This window comes from Callospermophilus lateralis, chromosome 10, assembly GCF_048772815.1.
Source record: "Callospermophilus lateralis isolate mCalLat2 chromosome 10, mCalLat2.hap1, whole genome shotgun sequence".
NCBI classification, from domain to species: Eukaryota; Metazoa; Chordata; class Mammalia; order Rodentia; family Sciuridae; genus Callospermophilus; species Callospermophilus lateralis.
The window spans coordinates 106,151,603-106,159,783 of record NC_135314.1 but is presented as its reverse complement, the minus strand read 5'-3'; positions in this window follow the sequence as shown (position 1 = coordinate 106,159,783).

The window sequence follows — 8,181 nt, the reverse complement described above, 5'->3', positions numbered from 1 at the left end:
ATGAAGCAACATTAAAAGATATGACATTCATATTAAGCAACAGACACCAAGATAATAAAATGATATCTTTAAATTGCTGAGAGAAAGCAAAAGGAGTTTCCCATAGAAAACACCAGGTACTGAGAAAAATAGCATCCAAAGAAGGAAAAATAAAGACATTTTAACACGAACAGAACTAAGTCAACTGGTTACCAGCAGAATCATTTTGCAAGGAATGTTAGAAAAAGTTCTGAAAACAAAAATAATCCCCAGGCGAATAACCACCAGTGGACATGATGAGAGCCAGCATGGGTCTAAGCAAGGCAAGTATGTCCTTTCCACCCCATCATCCTCACCTCTCATGGGAGAACATATGCAGTAAATAAGTTTTTTAAAAAAGTAATATGTGGCATCATCAAGACTGTGTGTGAACCTAAAAACAGCATCAAAATGGTAAGGCCCAAAATGATAGAATCTCAAGGTAAATTATGACATCAATTATTACAATTAAAAGCTTTAATCTCTTTCTGTTAGTAATAAAAAGATCTAGCAGAGAGAAAATGAGGATGTGGTTAAACTAAACAACACTACCAGTCAAGTGAACACCAGCGATGTTTGTGGAATACTGCATCCAATAACAGTAAAATGCATACTCTTCTGGAGCTCACATGGGACATTCACCAAGAAGGACCTCATTCTGCCCCATAGACAACCTAACAAATCCAAAAGGACAATGGGAGTCATACAGAGCCTGCTCTGGGATCACAACAGCCACACGTGGCCCCAGGACTGGGAAGCAGGTAGCAAGTTAGCAAGTTAGTTTCCTCTTTTCTGAAGCAATATGTCCCACATGTTACATCATGCCCTACAGATGGTAGCTGGGAAATTCAACTATTTGGAAATTAAACAACACACTTCTAGATGCAGGTGAAACTATAAAATGATTTCAAACTAAATGAAAGGAAAATACAACTTCAAAATTTAAGGAATGTAGTAAAAGCAGTAATTACTGGGCAACTGTGTAGCATTGAATACAATGTGGAATAAGGAAATAACATTGTTAATCAACAATCTCAGATTCCGTGTTAGAGAACTAGATAAAGAAAAGCAACGAAATAGGACTAAATTAGCAAGTGGAAGAAAAAGTGTAACATGAATTATAGCAGAAATCAACAAAATGGAAAATCAGAAAAAAAAAAATTGAGAAAATAAATAGAACCCAAAACTTGTGCTTTGAAAAGTTTAACAAAGTTCAGTCAGGTCAGCAAGGAAAAAGGGGAAGGTGTAAATTAATATCAGGAATGAAAAGGGGTAGTCACCACTGACCCCATGACACCAAGAGGCCAACAAAGGAATAACACAAAGAACTCTGTGCCCACAAATTGGAAAACCAGAGGAGGAAATGGATCAAAGTCTTGGAAGACCTGAATTGTCAAAATTCACCCTGAAAACAAAGATAAAATGAATAGGCCTATACATTTTTTATGATGCTGAATTAAAAATTAATTGTTGTCTACTAAAGAGAGTACTAAACACAGAGAGAATCACTGTGAATTTTACAAAATATTTACTGAAGAAATGATACTAAATATTTTCAATCTGTGTATAAAAATAGAAGTAGAAGGAAAACTCCTTATTAGTTCTATGAGTTAGTTCTATGAACTAATACAAATACCAAAACCAGACAACAGAATTAAAAAATAAAATAAAATTACATGTCAGTATCAATTATGAACTTAAAATCTTCAACAAAATATCAGCAAATTAAGTGCAACAGTATATTTTTAAATTACACACCATGAAAAAAAATGAAATTGATTTCAGGCATGCAAATCTGACTTCACATCAAAAAATCAATTTCTTGGGGCTGGGGCTGGGGCTCAGTGGTAGAGCATTTGCCTAGCTTGTGCGACGCACTGGGTTCGATTCTCAGCACTGCATATAAATAAATAAAGGTCCATTGACAACAACAACAACACAAATCAATTACTTAAATCCATCATATGAACAAACTAAAGATGAAAAATTATATAGTCATATCATTAAATGAATAAAAATTCTTTGGTAAAGTTCAATAGCCATTTATGGTAAATATCTGGCCAGTTAGAAATACAGCAGAACTCTTCAGTTTGATACAAACCATCTACTTAAAACAAAACCCGACATCTAGCACCTTGCTTTAGTGGTGAGAGAGGGGATGATTTCCCCCTAAGGCCAGGAAAAAAAGCACTCATGTGCTTGCTCTTGACTCCTATTTAAAAATCCTACTGGAAGAGCAAATAATACAATAATAAATGGAAAAAAATAGGTGTTCACATTGGGAAAGAGGAAATAAGGCACATGTCACAGCTGACATGGTTGCCTATGTAGAAAATCCTAAAGTGTTGACCAGGCCAAAGGCCAGGAACTCCTTAGGGTGGCCAGTGAGACCATGCTGAAGAGCTATAGATGTCCCTGGGCAAGGGCAGCAGCAAAGATGAGCCCGCTCAAGAAGTTGCTCCAGGAAGGTCCAGTCCACCTGCCTGCAGGCTTCCTCCTCTGCTCCTGCTCCATCTGGAAGCCCAGCCTGTGGACAGTGCTGCCCATGTGCAGGGTGGGTCTCCCACCTCCATTGCTGTCCAGTGTGCCAGTCACCATTGGAAGCACCCTCACAGATACACCCACAGAGTGGCAGGCATGAGTTTATTAGCAGGGATAGGAAACAGGAAAGAGGGACACTCTCAGGGGACCCAGTGGGGCCTCTCAGAGAGGAGAGGGTGGTGCACTCCTCCTGCCCCCTCAGTCTTACTGGGAGTCCCAGAGATTCAGTACAGCTTCATCTTTCGCCTTTGGACTGACAGCACAGAAACTGCTTGGAATGCCTCAAGGAGAGGATGGTGTGGTGCTCACAGAGTAGGAGATTTTAAGGAAATTAAGTGCCCCTATTTGCCCAATTGCCTGCCTCCTTAATCCAATTATGACCCTTTGAGTAGCCTTCAGGCAACCTGGTAGGTGTGGCTTGATCTTGGAACAATTTTTTCTGAGAAGATGTAGCTATGGCGGGGGTTGTCTTAACATGCCAAGTCCCCATCTCCCAGGTTTTGCCTGTCAGATCAGACTCCCAGTGGTTTCCAGTCACCCCTCATTGTCCTTCCCTGTTCTCCCATTCATGGATGATGAGTTACCTAAGATTCTCTCTCTCTCTCTCTCTCTCTCTCTCTCTCTCTCTCTCTCTCTCTCTCTCTCACACACACACACACACACACACACACACTTTACTAATTTCTTAGTGAACAGCTGGTCACTCTTGCTCCAGATCACTGATAAGGCAGAAGTTCAATCAAGTGAAAGCAAGTTAAGAGGTCCGAGTCCACCCCCCACCCCCGGACCTCGAACCCAGACAGTGACTTGGAGTGTTTCACAGAGAAAGAGTCATCCCAAAAGAAAGGAGAGCTCCAAAGATCTCCCATCCCAAAAGGTTGTTATTTGAAAGAGAACATCATGAAACTCAAGACTAGGTATTCTCCAAAAACAGTGGAGATGTTGATGGCAAACAATCAAGAGGAGACTGACAGCATTATAAGAATGTTAAGCTAAATTACAGGCCAAATGCTCTATTAAAACCAGGAAAAGAGCTAAGAGAGGCTCTGCTAGAGTCAGAGCAAACCTCAAGGCTTGTCACCAAACACTACCCCTACTTGCTGAGCTTGGGAGGCACAGACCGGAGGATCAGGACTTCAAAGCCAGCCTCAGCAACTTAGCAAGGCCTTAAACAACTTAGTGAGAACCTATCTCAAAAAAAAAAAAAAATTAAAGGGGCTGGGGGTGTGACTCAGTGGGTAAGCACACCTGGGTTCAATTCCTGGTGCAAAAAACAAAAAAACAAAAACCAACTATCCCCACTTAAGTTGGTTGGAGCAGGCTGTGGAGTGGTTTATGATGGTCACAACAATATGGCAATCAGTCAGCAACTAGTGGGGCCTATGAGCTGGGAGTACCCAGAGTCAGACAGAGAGATCAGAAAAGGAAACCATCCAAGAGAGTCCTGAAAAATACTAGTAAATTCAGAGTGACAGCCAAGCCTAAACCCTCTGAGGAGTGAAAGCACACTGCAGGACACCAGGCTTCATAAAACAATTAGCCAAGTCATTCCACAAACACTCAAGCAAACAGTAAGAGAAGCCTCAATGAGGGAGAAGATGACCATTACTCAGAGAAGCAACAATATAGTACTTAAAAGGCCAGTTTTCAATAATGACAAGAGTCATACAAAGGCACAGGAAATGATCAAAACTGCCCATGAAAAAGCCCAGATGTTGGCTTAAACAAAGATTTAAAAATGGTCATTATAATTATGTACAAAAAAATTAAAGGAGAAAATGTGTAAGAAGTTAAAGAAGTTATAATTATCATGTCTTATCAAATAGAGAATATTAATACAGAAAGTTTTATATAAAAACAAACAAATGGAAATTCTGGAAATGAAAAGCATAAATTAAAAATAATACTGAAGTTACTCAACAATTATTTTCAAAAGAAAAATAATTGTTGGCAGAAGAATCGGTAACCTGAAAATAGATTGACAGAAATTGTTGAAACTGAAAACAGAGAGGAAAAAAATGACTAAAAATGAACAAATCCTTGGAAAATGTGGAACACCAACATCTGTACAATGAGAGTACTGGAATAAGAGAAAAAGGAGCAGAAAAATGAAAGAAATTATCCCTGAAAAGTCTCAAAATTGGCTGAAAATTGTAGATTACATCATCTCCATGTGAAGGGGTTCAACAAAGACATAAATGTTCACCCTTGTCAATCTCATTCAGCATTGTACCATAATCCATACCCAAGCAATTGGACAAGAAAAAGAAAAGAAAAAAGAAAAAGAAAGGCAGATGGATAGGAAAGTAAGAAATGAAAGTGTCTCTGTTCACTGATGGCACCATTTGATCTTTCTAAAAATTAGGATTCAAAAACTAAAAAAAAAAAAAAAAACCTTTTAGCCCTTAGAACAAATCAATGAATCCAGTAAGCTCGAAGGGGACATGATCTTCATGTTAAAGCAAATGTACTTTTATATCCTCTCAATTAAGAGTAAAAATTAAATTTAAAAAAATCCACTTAGGGCTGGGGATGTGGCTCAAGCGGTAGTGCGCTCACCTGGCATGCACGGGGCACTGTGTTCAATCCAGAGCACCACATAAAAATAAAATAAATATGTTGTGTCCACTGAAAACTAAAAACAAATAATAATAATAAATATTTTAAAATTCTCTCTCTCTCTCTCTCTCTCTCTCAAAAACCACTTAAAATGATATAACAATAATAAAATATCTGGGAAAAGAGTTTACAAAGTAATTGCCCAACATATGCTCTGAAAACCACAAAACTATGTTAGGAGAAATTAAAGTCCTAAATAAATAGAAAGATAATCATGGGTTGGAAGTCTTAATATTGTTGAAATCGGAAATATTTCCCAAAGTAAATGACAGATTCATGCAATTTCTATCAAAATCTCAGCTGGCTTCTTTGTAGCTATTGATAAACTGATTCCAAATTCATATGAAAATTCGAGGAACTCCAAATAGCCAAAACAATCTTGAAGAAAGAATCACAGTTGGAGAACTTAAATTTCCCAACTTCAAAACTTACGACAAAATACCAATAATGAAACTAGTATTGTACTGGATACTGATGGGCATAAGGGAGAGGAATAAGATGGGGAGTGTAGAAATAGACCCAATGTTTATGGTAAGCCAATTTTTGACAAGGATGCCAAACCCGTCCAGTGGGGAAAGAAGAGCCTCTCACATGGCGCTGGAGATTCAAAGGAATGCAGGTGAATCCTTACCCCACAGCATGCACCGAAATCTACTCAAATTGGATCAAAGTTCTAGACACAAAAGCTATGAACATAAAACTCTTAAGAAAAAAAAAACAAGGAGGAAATCTTTATGATTTTGGTTTTGGCAAAGAATTCTTAGCTATGACACCAAGAGCATGAACAACAAAAAAACCAAAAAATGAAAGAAAAAAAAAAAAGTCGTGCTCTCTGGAGAGGTAAGCAGGGGAAAGAGTTAAAAATGGTGTTGAGATAACTGTATTTGTGTGGATTTGTCTTTGTGGCTTCTATTCTGTACAATTAATCTACTTGTTTTGATGCCAATATCATGCTGGTTTTGTTACTATAACTCTGTAGTATAGAGTCTGATATTGTGATGCCTCCTGCTTCACTTTCCTTGCTAAGGATTTCTTTGGTTATTCTGGGTCTTTTAGTTTTCAAAATGAACTTCATGATTGCTTTTTCTATTTCTATGCAGAATGTTGTTGGGATTTTAATAGGAATTGCATTAAATCTGTATAATGCTTGTGGTAGTATGGCCATTTTGACAATACTAATTCTGCCTATCCATGAGCATGGGAGCTCTTTCCATCTTCCAAGCTTCTTTAATTTCTTTCTTTAGTGTTCTGTAGTTTTCATTGTAGAGGTCTTTCACCTCTTTTGTTAGACTGATTTTCAAATATATATTTGAGGTTATTGTGAATGGGGTAGTTGGTAACAAAATGAAATTAAACCTCTATTTTTCACCCTGCACAAAACTCAGTTCAAAATGGATCAAAGACTGAGGCACTAGAGCAGAAACGCTGCACCTACTAGAAGAAAAAGTAAGCCCAAATTTTCACTATATTGGCCTAGGATATGATTTCCTTAATAAGACCCCTAAAGCACAAGAAGTAAAATCAAGAATCAATAAATGGATGGATTCAAACTAAAAAGCTTCTTCTCAACAAAAGAAACCATCAATAATGTGAAGAGACAGCCTACAGATTGGGAGAAAATCTTTACACATTAATCTCTAGGATATATAAAAACTCAAAAAACTTAACACCAAAAAGTATATATATAACCCAGTCAATAAATGGGCTAAGGAACTGAACAGACAATTCACAGGAGAAGAATACAATCAATCAACTAATAATTTTTAAAAAGTTCAACATTACTAGCAATTAGAGAAATGCAAATAAAAACTACTCTAAGATTTCATCTCACTTCAGTCAGAATGGCAATTTTCAAGAATACCAGCAACAATAAACATTGGTGAGGACGTGGCGGGGAAAGGCACACTCATACATTGCTGGTGGGACTGCAAATTGGAGCAACCACTATAGAAATCAGTATGGCAATTCCTCAGAAAACTTGGAATGGAACCGCCATTTGACACAGTTATCCCACTCCTTGGTTTATACCCAAAGGTCTTAAAATCAGCATACAACAGTGAAACAGCCACATCAATATTTATAGCAGCTCAGTTCACAATAATTAAACTATTTAACCAACCTAGGTGTCCTTTAATAGTTGAATGGATAAAGAGAATGTGGCATATATATACAATAGAATATTACTCCGTTTTAATGAAGAATGAGATTATTGCATTTGTTGGTAAATGGATGGAGTTGGAGAGTATCATGCTAAGCAAAATAAGCCAATCCCAAAAGACCAAAGGCCAAATGTTTTCTCTGATATGAGGATGTTAATTTACACTAAGGGGCTGGGGCACTAGGGAAGAACAGAGTTACCTTAGATTAGGTAGAGGGGAGGTCAGGGAGGGGAGGGAAGAGAACATGGGGATAGGAAGGGTAGTTGAATGTAACAGACATTATAACCTATGTTTATATATAACCGCATGACCAATGTGATTCTACAAACACGTACAATCAGAAAATGAGAAATTATACCCCATTTATGTATAATATATCAAAGTGCATAAATGCATTCTACTGTCATGTATAACTAATTAAAACAAATTAAAAATTGAAAAAAGAAAACGGAGTAGAGAGCACCTGAAGAATTCAATCTACCTAGCAATTCTGCCATGAACATGGTCTTATTCCCCAGGTAGCCTACAGCATTTTTTAAATATTTGTGTTCTAGACTCATAGGTTTATGCATTTTTCAGTTCAAATTGAATTCTGTTGATGACACAAGCTAGCTTTTACTCAATCAAGAAAAGGGTCAGATATTGGGGAATGCCCGGGAGCAGGTATACTGGTTAGCCAAAGTAGAGGCAGGTTACCACAACCGCCACCATGCTGAATAAGATGATTGGAGAGGGTAAATTTAGAAGAGATTCAAGAGGACAGAAGGGCAGCACATGTCCACCTGGTGGACAGCGTGGGAGCTGGCGTGGTCTTCTGAGCTGCCTATGAAACCATCAGGGGGAA